This window comes from Procambarus clarkii, chromosome 45 (genome assembly GCF_040958095.1).
Source record: "Procambarus clarkii isolate CNS0578487 chromosome 45, FALCON_Pclarkii_2.0, whole genome shotgun sequence".
Taxonomy (NCBI): domain Eukaryota; kingdom Metazoa; phylum Arthropoda; class Malacostraca; order Decapoda; family Cambaridae; genus Procambarus; species Procambarus clarkii.
The window spans coordinates 31,016,544-31,030,214 of NC_091194.1; positions in this window are offsets into that span (position 1 = coordinate 31,016,544).

Sequence of the window (13,671 nt, forward strand, 5' to 3'; positions counted from 1 at the left end):
TGGAAGAAAATGTAGAATAGAACCAATGAAGAGCAGAGGTGCCATAGGCACAATCAGAGAACACTGTATAAACATCAGAGGTCCGCGGTTGTTCAACGTCCTCCCAGCAAGCATAAGAAATATTGCCGGAACAACCGTGGACATTTTCAAGAGGAAACTAGATTTATTCCTCCAAGGAGTGCCGGACCAACCGGGCTGTGGTGGGTATGTGGGCCTGCGGGCCGCTCCAAGCAACAGCCTGGTGGACCAAACTCTCACAAGTCGAGCCTGGCCTCGGGCCGGGCTTGGGGAGTAGAAGAACTCCCAGAACCCCATCAACCAGGTAACCAGGTACATAACACCCACTAAACACTCGACAGAAACAAGCGGTGAAATGCATGTCAACTTTATTTCCCCCTCTGTTCAGGAATTATACATTCTGTTAACCCCCTCCTAGAGGAGGTGGGACTAATGATATACGAGTTTTCAACAGTAGACGTTATATGCGTGTAGGAGGAATAGTATCCTTTTCAAGCAGAATAACACGATGAGCGGCCCCCTTTATAATGGCGACATTAGCACCAGCCGCGCTCAGCTTGGGGCAGAATGGATTGTCACAAACTCTATTCAAATCTGCTATTGTGTATTTAAACAGTAGTAGAGACCAGCTCCTTATTCTCATTCTTGTCATACGTAAAACTGTTATCTTCGATTTCAGGGTGTAAGGCTATGCACTATGATAAACTGACTCAGTTTTTTAATCGTGTTGATCTTAGCAAAACATCTGCCTCGCAGATGTCAAGCCGACTGCTATCGCTGTATCTATCGATGATTTCTCTGTTGATGGTCTGGTGGTGGGAAGAGATTATATGTTCCATCATATTTACATATATGTAAATATGATGGAACTTAATATAAATTTCCACGAAACCAATGGTTTCGTGGAAGACATCATAAGAAGGAAAGTGAAACGCCATGCAACCTCTGAAGAGACAACTAACACAACACCTGTACCCCCTATTAGACTATTTTACAGGAACTTCTTTTCCACAGCTCATAAAACGGAGGTCCTGAAAGATATAGTTAATAGAAACGTTATCTCTACAGACAAAAATCAGAAGATACAACTGACGATTTACTATAAAACCAAGAAAACGGCTAGCCTACTCATGAGAAACTCCAGACACAAAGCAGAACGCTTTAAAAGAGACCAACGTCGTCCTTCAAATGCCCACTTGGGGACTGTAAGTCTCAAAGAGCTTAGTATATAGGCATGACAACAACATCTCTTTCCAGGCGATTAACGATGCATAATCAACAGGGCTCCATTAAGGAACATATTATCTTTCCCACAACCAGACCATAACCAGAGAAGTCTTAACAAAAAACATGGATATCATCGATAGATACAGCGATAGCAGGCGGCTTGATATCTGCGAGGCACTACACATTAAGAAGTCAACACCAGCAATCAACAGCCAATTAATGCACAACTATATTCTACCCACTTCAAGACTCCGCTCCAATATAGAAGCATCAAGAAATATGGGCCAATATTATACCCATTGTTTCGTATTCTGTCTTGTGTTGAAAGTTTGTTTTCACCTCATCCAAAACTGTTGTAACATATCACCCCACTTAAATACAGGTATAAAATGAAAGCTGTTTAAACTCACAGTACCGAAGACATTAATCAGGCAGAACAAGAATTTTTCAAAGCGATTCAAAGTGCAGCCAACCACTCAATCCCACTGAAAAAACATTCCACCGGACACCATAAAGATCATTGGTACTATTGCGAACGTGTCAAAGAACTTAACCATAGACTCAATAGAACAAGAAAGCTATACAAAAAGCAGCCAAGTGACCGCAACAGGATCTTACTTTGTGAGGTCAAGGAACATGTACATCGAGAGACCAGACAAATAAAAGAACAAAAGTGGCTAGAAGTCACAAACTTCTAGCCACTTTTGTTGTGAATGAACACACCTCTCTCGGGGAGATGTGGCAGCAAATTCACCGGGCCAAAAGGAATAAAACACCTAAAGCTCCACACCCCAAAGATCCTCAACAGGAAGCCGAAGTACTGGCAACCAGGTTTGCAGAGAGAGCAGCCAGCAATCAACTTCCACCAGATGTATTAGCAGTACAGACCGGACTAGAGGAAGAAAGGTGGCACAGAATCCTTACAGCATGTGAAGAAGTCTCTGACACTAATGCCCCCTTCACACTGGATGAGCTCAATCAGGCTAAGAAAAACTCCAAGGATACATCCCCTGGAGCCGACAAAATAACCTATAAAATTATTAGAAACCTCGGCCCAGAGGGAGACGCTGCATACCTAAGGTTAATTAATTTAGCCTGGACTTCTCAAACTAGACCTTCTGCTTGGAATAGAGCAAACATAGTGCCGATCCCAAAACCCAAAGATCCAGCTAATCCCAGGCCCATCTCTCTCCAAAGCTGTGCAGCCAAGACGGCTGACAGAATGGCACTCAACAGACTGGAGTGGAAAATGCCTAAACTGCACCATGATATGTATGCCTATAGAAGAGGGGTTGGCACAGTGGAATGTATTAAAACTCTGTTAGCCCACTTGAATGACAGACCAGGAATGCTGATATTCCTGGACCTCGAAAAAGCCTTTGAACTGGCTAGCGCCCCAGCTATTCTCTGCTGCCTCATTGACAAAGAGGTCAGAGGCAACCTGCTCTCCTGGACCAAAAACTGTCTCATAAACAGAGAAGCAAGAGTAAAACTTCATGGCACAGTCTCTGAGTACAAAAGACATGAAATGGTACACCGCAAGGAGGTATTCTTTGCCCTCTTCTCTTCAACTGTTTAATGGAAAGAATAATGAGGTTGAAACTCCCACATCACTGCAGGCTGCTAAACTACGCGGACGACTTTGTCATCATCATAAAAGGAAGGGATGCGGCGCGCCTTGCACCCAAATGCTTAGACTGCATCAGTAAAGAGGCAAAACAGATTGGGATCAAACTCAACCCCTCAAAGTCAAAGGCCATGCCCATAAAAATAGCGAAGCCCAACATCCAACTCACAGTACAGGGTCAACCAATAGAATGGGTCGACACCTAACAGTATCTAGGAATCATCCTGGACACACACATGAATTTTAATGCTGAGGTCACTTACTTGAGAGAGCGAACTGCGGCCCGGACGGCAATCCTCAGGTCGCTAACCTCCCTTTCTGGAGGAGCCAATATGCAAGTCCTTCGTCCTTCGTACAAGCAGTCAGATCAGTGATCGATTATGCCGCACCTGCACTCACAAATCTATCACACCAACAGTGGAAAAAGCTTGAAGTTGCCCAAAACAATGCTATGAGAGCTGCACTGGGAGCCCCCATGTGGACCAGGCTTGAAACTCTTAGACTGGAGACGGGTTTGCCCTGTCTACAAGAAAGAATATCACAAAGGACAGCTACAATTATCAGTAAGATAATTATTTCTTCTGATCTAATCCCAGTACGGCAGGCTTTGGTGGTTGGACTAGGCCAAAACAATGGAAACTCTTGGGTTGCAAGAGCAGGAAAAGTCCTAAACAGACTACATTTAAAAAACATGATTCTTGATAGAGAGGGTGATCATCCACACCCAAATTACACTCCTTCCGCGCCGTGGGAAGAGCCTACTTTCAAAATAGTAATAGAAAGTCTCCCAATGAAAAAGGCTGCCTATGATCCGACAATCCTAAGGCGCATAATAGAAGAGCAAATGTATAGCATAGCAGTAGCCACCCACATCTTCACAGACGGATCGGTGGACACAATATGAGAGTGCTGGCGCTGCTCTTTGCACGACCAGCGTTCAGGCATATTGGAGACTGGGAGGACTAGTATCATCAACCCAAACTGAGCTGTTTGCCATACAACAGGCATTCGCATATGTGATTGCACAAAACACTCAAAATGCAATCATACACACAGACTCAAAAGCTGCACTTCAAATACTAGGACAAAAACAGTGGAAAGATAATGTGGAAATAATTACCACCATTTTGTATCTTGGAGCAGTCGCTAAAGGCAAAGGACTCAACATAACTTTAAACTGGATCCCATCCCATATTGGAATCCCATTAAATGAAAAAGCTGATGAAATTGCTAAATTGGCAACTCGTCATCCAGTGATACATAAAACAATTCAACCCAGCCTAGAGAACATAAAAAACATCGTCATCCAAAAACTCTCACATCTCAACAAAGCCTACCTGCACCAGAGAATAGCTGAGGGTTCGCCATCTGCAACATGGTATCTTCAGGCAACCAAATTAGAAAGGTTAAATATCCCAAAAGGAATCCACAGGGAAACAGCAGTTAGGCTATATAGACTACGTCTAGGTTACAGATGCAACTGGGAGATTGGTGAACCCCGACAGAGAGTGCATCTTCTCAAACTGTCACAGAAAAGCCATTACTTCACTATCTTCTGGAATGTGAAGCAACCAATGACCTTAGAAGAACTTTAAGAGTGCCTGATTCTTGCAGTGGCCACCCTGAAGCCATCAACACAGCCACTCTCCTGGTCAACAAAGGTGTCCAGCAGCTGGACACCCTCATAAAGACTGTGAAGCAGTATCCTCCCCCGCGATAACAGCTTGATGGTTAAATGCAAGCTCAGAATACTGAGAAAAAAAAATTGTACCTTACGGGCCACCTCTTGGGTGGCTTAATCTTTATCAATCAACTCTGTTTAGTGTTTGCAGGTTATAGTTGTGTGTGTCTTTGAAAATGTAATAAGTTATTACAAAACGCATTCAAGGCATTCAATAAAAATGCATTTTGGAGAATTGATTTTTTAATTATCATCGAAATAAATAAATATAAAATAAATAAACAGTGAAAATAAACATAAGAAATATTGAGAAAATTCATGTTAGAATTATTAACGACCTCGACCTCGTCAGCAGGGATCAAGTTCAAGATCCTGCGCCTGTTCAAGATCCTCCCCAAGCCTGTGTCCTGAGCACTCTCCTTTATGGCGGCGAGTCTTGGACATTCCGCACCCCTTGCATTCCCTTGGCAGGAAAGACAGCTGAATGCTACCACATGCGCTGGTTCGGGCACGTTGTGCTTTTGATAGTTGAGAGTATTTCCTTCTTGATTTGTTCCTTAATCTGTGAAAAACTTGGAGGTATTTGAACCTGTACAACAGGTAGAGGAGTGGCAGTTTTTGCTAGTGAGTGCCTTATCATTACCATCTATGGCAATGTGACTTGGAATCCTATTTAGGGTGATTGACAGCCCTACATTTTGGGCTTCTTTTCCTATATGTTGGATTTCTGTCAGGAGTTGTATATTATCTCTGTGCTGACTGAATAACAATGCCTGGAGCGAAGATTTAGAGTCGGTATGAATGATGAAAATTATGTAAATTATTCTCAATTGTATAGTTTATGGCCTCTGTTGCGGACTCGACCTTGTCAGGAGGTAGAGTGCCAGTTCCAGCGCCATCTAAGAGTCTGCACCCGAGCTCCCCGGGAATAGTCCATAATGTGAGCAATGCCATCTGGTGGTGGTTATCTAGTACTTGCAAATGGCTAAAGATTCCTGCCTTGGTCAGCCAGAGGGGTCGTTGTGAGTCACTCTGGTGAGGTCACTCATCAAGACCAGCGCCACCTAGGGTGTGCTACAGAGCACAATGTCAACTCCCCAGTGGGTTAGTGGCATTTCCTAGTTCACCAGTATCGGCGGCTAAGTCACTGATGACGATTTTGTGTCCACAGAGGTGACGTCTCGGGGCAACGGTACTGGAGAGGGCAGTTCATTTTGGGCAGTCTCACTGGAAACGACCAAGTAAGCCGCTGAAGCAGTGTGGTAGCTGCTAGTGCTTTAGTGTTGAAAAGATTGGCAAGAACCGGTTGCGACTGGCCGTAACAGCCTCCTTCAGGGCATATAATTCTGTTTGCAGTGTTGAGCACCCACTATTCAAGCTTCATGATTGGTAGTGTAAACTACCAACTACCCCAGCAGAACCTCTTTCTTGATCAACTGATCCGTCTGTGAAGATGTGCGTCGTTGTAGGTCTTGAGATGGTTTCCATTTGTTCTATGACTTCTCTGAGCCTCTGCGAGTCACATGCTGATCTTTTAACTGGTAATGTGGAGAACTGTTGTGTGCTAGATAATATAACACCATGGATTACGTGCTGTGCACCTCGGATGTATTTTGTCATTATTCTCATGTTATTGTTTTAAATTTAGCGACTCGCACCTGGCTATAGTAGCTCAGAATTTAGCTACTGAATTCTGGAGCCCATGTAGCCTAAACAATGTAAACAAAAAGAAATGTAACTAGTAATTCTCCCTGGTAGCTTTGTAACTATGTTCCTCTCTGGAAGCTTTGTAGGATCTTGGTATTTTTTTTTTGAAGGGTGATTTAAATTGCATTGAATAGCAACATTGCATCGTTAAGCGGCTTTGGCAATCGTTTCCTCAACGGAAGCACCATCAGCTTTAAATATTATTTGATTGCTGCCCACCTGGCAGCCATTCTGATGTACGCGACAAATGTGGGAATAAAGCCATTTTCTTGAGGTATAAGACCTACTACAGTGAGGGCATGGGTTTACCGTTCGAACGCGTCTGAATAAACGCCGTTTGGGAGATTTATTATTGATGATTAACTGATGGCGGCAATTCTGGTGTACGTGAGAAATGTGCCGATGAAGCCATTTTAGTGAGGCGTAAGCCCTAGGGCAGTGAGGGCAAGGGTTAGCCCCTTGAGGCCTTATATCATTAGAACCTTCATCAGTATGGGTGAAGGAGGCGTTAGGGTTACCATGACCGGCAGTCAGTTCTGTACGTAAATTTTCAGTGGACTGGCTGTTTGCTTCCTGTTTTTGGGTATCTGGTTGAGGACATTCATTAATTGAAAACAGTTTCATGCGGCCGTTGGACTGGCTCCTTCTTGAAAATGAATTTCAGTGATCTCTGGTCATCTGGGTTCTTCTTGTTGACTACATATTGCACATGTCGGCGGGTTGACGATAGTTGACGAGACTTACGCGGTCCAGGAGATTGGCGTTGACCACAGCTAATGTCACAACTGAGCACGTGTGCCTTACTTCTGACAAAACCATGTGGCAGTTGACTTTCCTCGAAGGTCTCGCCGAAAATACCCATGGAAATAAAAAATTCTTCAATATTCTTATAAAAATAATTGCAAATGTCATCTATAATTTCTTGCGCTTCAATGCGGTTAAGATCATAATACCGTTATACTTCAAAGTTCAAAAACAAGACAATGTCACTAGCACAGATAGTGTTGACGCCCCGATAGTGTTATTTTAAGTATAATACCGTTATACTTCAAAGTTCAAAAACAAGACAATGTCACTAGCACAGATAGTGTTGACGCCCCGTACACTACGTCTGCAACAACTGTTTGTGTGGAGAACTGTTGTGTGCTAGATAATATAACACCATGGAACACGTAACAACTCACCTGACAAGAAGTCACCTGCTGTGCACCTTAGATGTATTTCATGTCATTATTCTCATATTGTTATTGTTTTAAATTTAGCGACTCAGACCTGGTAAAAGTAGCTCAGAATTTTGCTACTAAAATCTGTAGCCCATGTAGCCTAAACTATAGTCTATACAATGTAAACATAGGAACAAATGTAACTGCAAAAGGCAGAGTTGCCCATAAAAAGGCAGCTCCTACCTATAACGACTTAATAAGAACATAAGAACAAAGGCAACTGCAGAAGGCCTATTGGCCCATACGAGGCTGCTCCTATTTATAACCACCCAATCCCACTCATATACATGTTCAGTAACCCTGTTACTGAACCAGTATTTACCCAAGTCTTTCCTAAATCTAAACTTATCCAATTTATACCCATTGTTTCGTGTTCTGTCTTGTGTTGATACTTTTAATACCCTATTAATATCCCCTTTGTTATGTCCATTCACCCACTTGTAAACCTCTAACTCTTCGCCTTTCCAGTGAATGCAAATTAAGGTTTGTTAATCTTTCTTCATATGAAAAATTTCTAATTTGGGGAATTAACTTAGTCATCCTACGTTGGACACGTTCAAGTGAATTTATATCCATTCTATAATACGGCGACCAAAACTGAACTGCATAATCTAAATAATCCCACTCATATACATGTGCATCCCACGATTGAAATAATCGAGGGACCACACCTCCACCACGTAATGCAGTAATTGGTTCCACAAATGATAAAATTAGTAATTTTAAATTTTTAAGAAAGGAGATAGATCATTACGAATATTTATGCATTGATCCTTTTGTTTTAAATTCTTACTAATCATAACTCCCAGATCCTTTTCGCAATTCGACTTCGCAATCTCAACACCATCTAGCTCGTATCTTGTAACCCTATCATCATTACCTAACCTCCGAACTTTACATTTATCAGGATTAAACTGCATCTGCCAATCCTTCGACCATTTCAAAACCCTATCTAGATCAACTTGAAGTGATAGTGAGTCCTCCTCCGAATTAATTTCCCTACCGATTTTCGTATCATCGGCAAATTTGCAAATGTTGCTACTCAAACCTGAATCTAAATCATTTATATATATTATAAACAACAGGGGACCCAAGACAGAGCCTTGAGGCACCCCACTTACAACATTTTCCCACTCTGACTTGACTCCATTTATACTAACTCTCTGTTTCCTTTGGTATAGCCATGCCCTAATCCAGCTTAATATAGCACCCCCAATACCATGAGACTGTAACTTTTTAATCAGTCTTTCATGTGGTACTGTATCAAAAGCTTTGCTAAAGTCAAGGTACACAACATCGCAATCCTTACCACTATCAACTGCCTCAACAATGCTAGAATAAAAAGATAACAAATTTGTTAAACATGAACGGCCATTTATAAAACCATGTTGCGACTCAATTATTAATTTATGTTTTTCAAGATGAAGACGAATTTTATTTGCTATTATAGATTCGAGTAACTTTCCCACAATAGACGTTTCTTCATATGAAAGATTTCTAACCCGGGGAATCAACCCAGTCATCCTACGCTGGACACGTTCAAGTGAATTTATATCCATTCTATAATACAGCGACCAAAACTGAACTGCATAATCTAAATGGGGCCTAACCAAAGCAGGATATAGCTTAAGAACCACACCAGGTGTCTTGTTACTAACGCTTCGATTAATAAATCCCAGTGTCCCATTCGCCTTATTACGAACATTCATGCATTGATCCTTTTGTTTTAAATTCTTACTAATCATAACTCCCAGATCCCTTTCGCAATCCGACTTCACAATCTCAACACCATCTAGCTCGTATCTTGTAACTCTATCATCATTACCTAGCCTCATAACTTTACATTTATCAGCATTAAACTGCATTTGCCAATCATTTGACCATTTCAAAACCCTATCTAGATCAACTTGAAGTGATAGTGAGTCCTCCGAATTAATTTCCCTACCGATTTTCGTATCATCGGCAAATTTGCAAATGTTGCTACTCAAACCTGAATCTAAATCATTTAAATATATTATAAACAACAGAGGTCCCAGGACAGAGCCCTGAGGTACTCCACTAACAACATTATCCCACACTGACTTAACCCCATTTATACTAACTCTCTGTTTCCTTTGGAATAGCCATGCCCTAATCCAAGTTAATATAGCACCCCCAATACCATGAGCTTCTATTTGTTTTAATTAGTCTTTCATGTGGCACTGTATCAAAAGCTTTGCTAAAGTCAAGGTAGACAACATCACAATCCTTACCACTATCAACTGCCTCAACTATGCTGGAATAAAAAGTTAGCAAATTTGTTAAACATGAACGGCCATTTGTAAAACCATATTGCGACTCATTTATTAATTTATGTTTTTCAAGATGGAGACGAATTGTATTTGCAATTATTGATTCAAGTAACTTTCCCACAATAGACGTTAGACTAATTGGCCGATAGTTTGACGCAAGTGATCTATCTCCTTTCTTAAAAATTGGTACCACATTAGCTACCTTCCATGACTCTGGCACTCTGCCTGACTCTATTGATTTATTAAATATGGTAGACAGTGGCTCGGAAAGCTCCTCTTTGCATTCTTTAAGCACCATGGCAAACACTTCATCCGGCCCTGGGGATTTGTTTGGTTTTAGTTTTTCTAATTGTTTAATTACATCCTCCCTGGTAACTGCTAAACTAGTCAACCTGTCCTCATCCCCACCCACATAGACTTGTTCGGCTGAAGGCATATTGTTAAGTTCTTCTTTAGTAAATACAGATATAAAATATTTGTTAAAAATACTACTCATCTCCTTGTCATTATCCGTTATTTGACCTGTCTCAGATTTTAATGGACCTATCCTTTCCCTAGTCTTAGTTCGATATAACTGAAAAAAAACTTTAGGATTTGTCTTTGCTTGCCCTGCTATGCGAACTTCATAGTTACTTTTTGCTTTCCTTATCTCTTTTTTAACATTTCTAACCAGTTGTACGAATTCCTGTTCTAAAGTGACCTCCCCATTTTTAATCCTTTTGTACCAAGCTCTCTTTTTACCTATAAGGTTCTTCAAATTCTTTGTTATCCACTTTGGGTCATTAGTATTCGATCTATTAAATTTGTATGGTATACTACGTTCCTGTGCTTTGTTTAGAATATTCTTAAATAAGTTATATATTGAAACCACATCGAAATCCCCATTTAAGTCACCTATCGCTGGGTTCATGTCCTCGCTCCAAGACCGGCCCACACCCCATACCCAAGACTTTCCAATCAATTTGACCCAAAAAATTTCTTAGGCTATTAAAATCAGCTTTTCGAAAATCTGGCACTTTAACAGAATTTTCTCCTACTGGTCTATTCCATTCTATGCTAAATCTGATTTCTTTGTGATCACTGTTCCCTAGCTCACTCCCTATTTCGATGCCATTAATTTGTGTTTCCCTGTTAGTTAACACTAAATCTAAAATATTATTTTCCCGTGTTGGTTCCTTAATGTGTTGCGTAAGAAAACAATCGTCAATTAATTCTAGAAAATCTTCTGCTTCACTATTCCCTGTTTTCTTCAACCAGTTTATTCCACTAAAATTAAAGTCACCCATGACATAAATACTGTTAGATCTAGATGCTCTAGATATTTCATCCCATAGGTGCTTTGCTTCCATTCTGTCTAAATTTGGTGGCCTATATATAACTCCTATTATAATATTATTTGCTTTTTCGTTTAATTCTATCCAAATAGTTTCTGTGTGTGGCTCAGTTTTGATTCCCTCTTTGAGACTACATTTCAAATTGTCCCTAACATATATGGCTACTCCACCTCCTCGTCTAATATATCTATCTGTGTGAAATAGTTTAAATCCATTTATTTGATATTCAGCTAATAATTCTCTATTTTCTACATTCATCCACGTTTCGGTAAGTGCAATAATATCTATTTTTTCTGTGCAGACAAGAGCATTTAATTCGTTAATTTTATTTCTTAGACTTCTACTGTTAGTGTAATATACCCTAAGTGAATTGATATTTTGAGGCCCTTCTCTTTCCCTGATCATTTTGCCAATTCCTTTCTCCCACAAACACATACTTTTATTATCTCCTTCCTCCAAATCAATTCCCATACCTCTATCTACTAACAGTTTAAACCCAAACAAACACCTCTAACCACTTCTTCCAACGAGTTCGCAACAGCAACAACCCCAGGTCTCGATAGATGTACCCCATCACGAGCATACATTTAATTTCTTCCATAGAAGTGTTCCCAGTTGTCTATGAAAGATATTGCATTTGATTTGCAATATCTTTCCAGCCGGCAATTGACACCAAGTGCCCTCGATATCCATTCATTTCCCACTCACTTTCTTGGAAGGGAGTTATGCCACATATGATCGGGATTCCTCCCTTGCTCCTAACTAATTCTATGGCTGTTTTATACATCTGAATCAGTTCCTCACTCCTAACTCGACCAACATCATTTCCTCCCACGCTAATGCAAATAATGGGATTGTTCCCATTTCCAGCCATAATATCATTCATGTTGTTCATAATAACACCAATGCCAGCTCCGGGATAGCAAACCCTTAACCTGTTCCCCCTATCTCTAGCACAAAACGTTCTATCCAAATACCTGATCTGGGAATCTCCCACAACTAAGGTTTGCTTAGGTACTTCCTTTACTCGCTGAGGGGCCTGCGCTTCCTTGCTCTTCGTTGCTTTCCCTTTTGCGCGATCCGCAGTCTCACCGCAGCACTCGTCCTCCAAAACGTCAAATGAATTAGAAGTTGCTTTGGCGTTTGAAGGCGGCTTTATCAAAGTCTTCTTAAGGCCCCTGTCTTTCACAACTCTCCAAAACGAGGTCCCTTTACTACTGGTCTCCTCCTTCGTTACTTCTCGTTGTTCTTTCAGCTGACGCACCTTCTCCCGCAGAGAGTCCAACTCTGTCCTCAGGGCTCCCACTAGAGTCACCAGGTCCTTCACTACAACTTCCATATTGCTATGATAATATAACAACACTCAGGAGCTCCGGTTAACACACGAGGCAGCTCCTATTTATAACCACCCAATCCCACTCATATACACGTCCAACCCATGCTTGAAACAATCGAGGGACCCCACCTCCACAATGTTACGCGGCAATTGGTTCCACAAATCAACAACCCTGTTACTGAACCAGTATTTACCCAAGTCTTTAATAAATATAAACTTATCCAATTTATACCCATTGTTTCGTGTTCTGTCTTGAGTTGATACTTAAGAACATATGAACAAAGGTAACTGCAGAAGGCCTATTGGCCCATACGAGGCAGCTCCTATCTATAACCACCCAATCCCACTCATATACTTGTCCAACCCGCGCTTGAAACAATCGAGGGACCCCACCTCCACCACGTTACGCGGCAAGTGGTTCCACAAATCAACAACCCTGTTACTGAACCAGTATTTACCCAAGTCTTTCCTAAATCTAAACTTATCCAATTTATACCCATTGTTTCGTGTTCTGTCTTGAGTTGATACTTAAGAACATAAGAACAAAGGCAACTGCAGAAGGCCTATTGGCCCATACGAGGCAGCTCCTATTTATAACCTCCCAATGTCCTGAATCTCTGTATTAGTTCCTCACTCCTAACTCGGCCAACATCATTACCCCTGCACTATTACAAATAATGGGTTTGTTCCCATTTCCCGTCATAATATCATTCATGTTTCCAACAATATCACCAATTCCAGCTCCCGGATAGCAAACCCTTAATCTGTTCCCCCTGTCTCTGGCACAAAACGTTCTGTCTAAATACCTCACCTGGGAATCTCTCACAACCAAAATTCGCTTCGATTCTCCCTTTTCCTTTCGAGCAGTTTGAGGGACCTGCGCTTCAATGCTCCTCGTTATTTGGGTGGGGATGAGTACAGGTTGACTAGTTTAGCAGTTACCAGGGAGGATGTAATTAAACAATTAGAAAAACTAAAACCAAACAAATCCCCAGGGCCGGATGAAGTGTTTGCCAGGGTGCTTAAAGAATACAAAGAGGAGCTTTCCGAGCCACTGTCTACCATATTTAATAAATCAATAGAGTCAGGCAGAGTGCCAGAGTCATGGAAGGTAGCTAATGTGGTACCAATTTTTAAGAAAGGAGATAGATCACTTGCGTCAAACTATCGGCCAATTAGCCTAACGTCTATTGTGGGAAAGTTACTTGAATCAATAATTGCAAATAC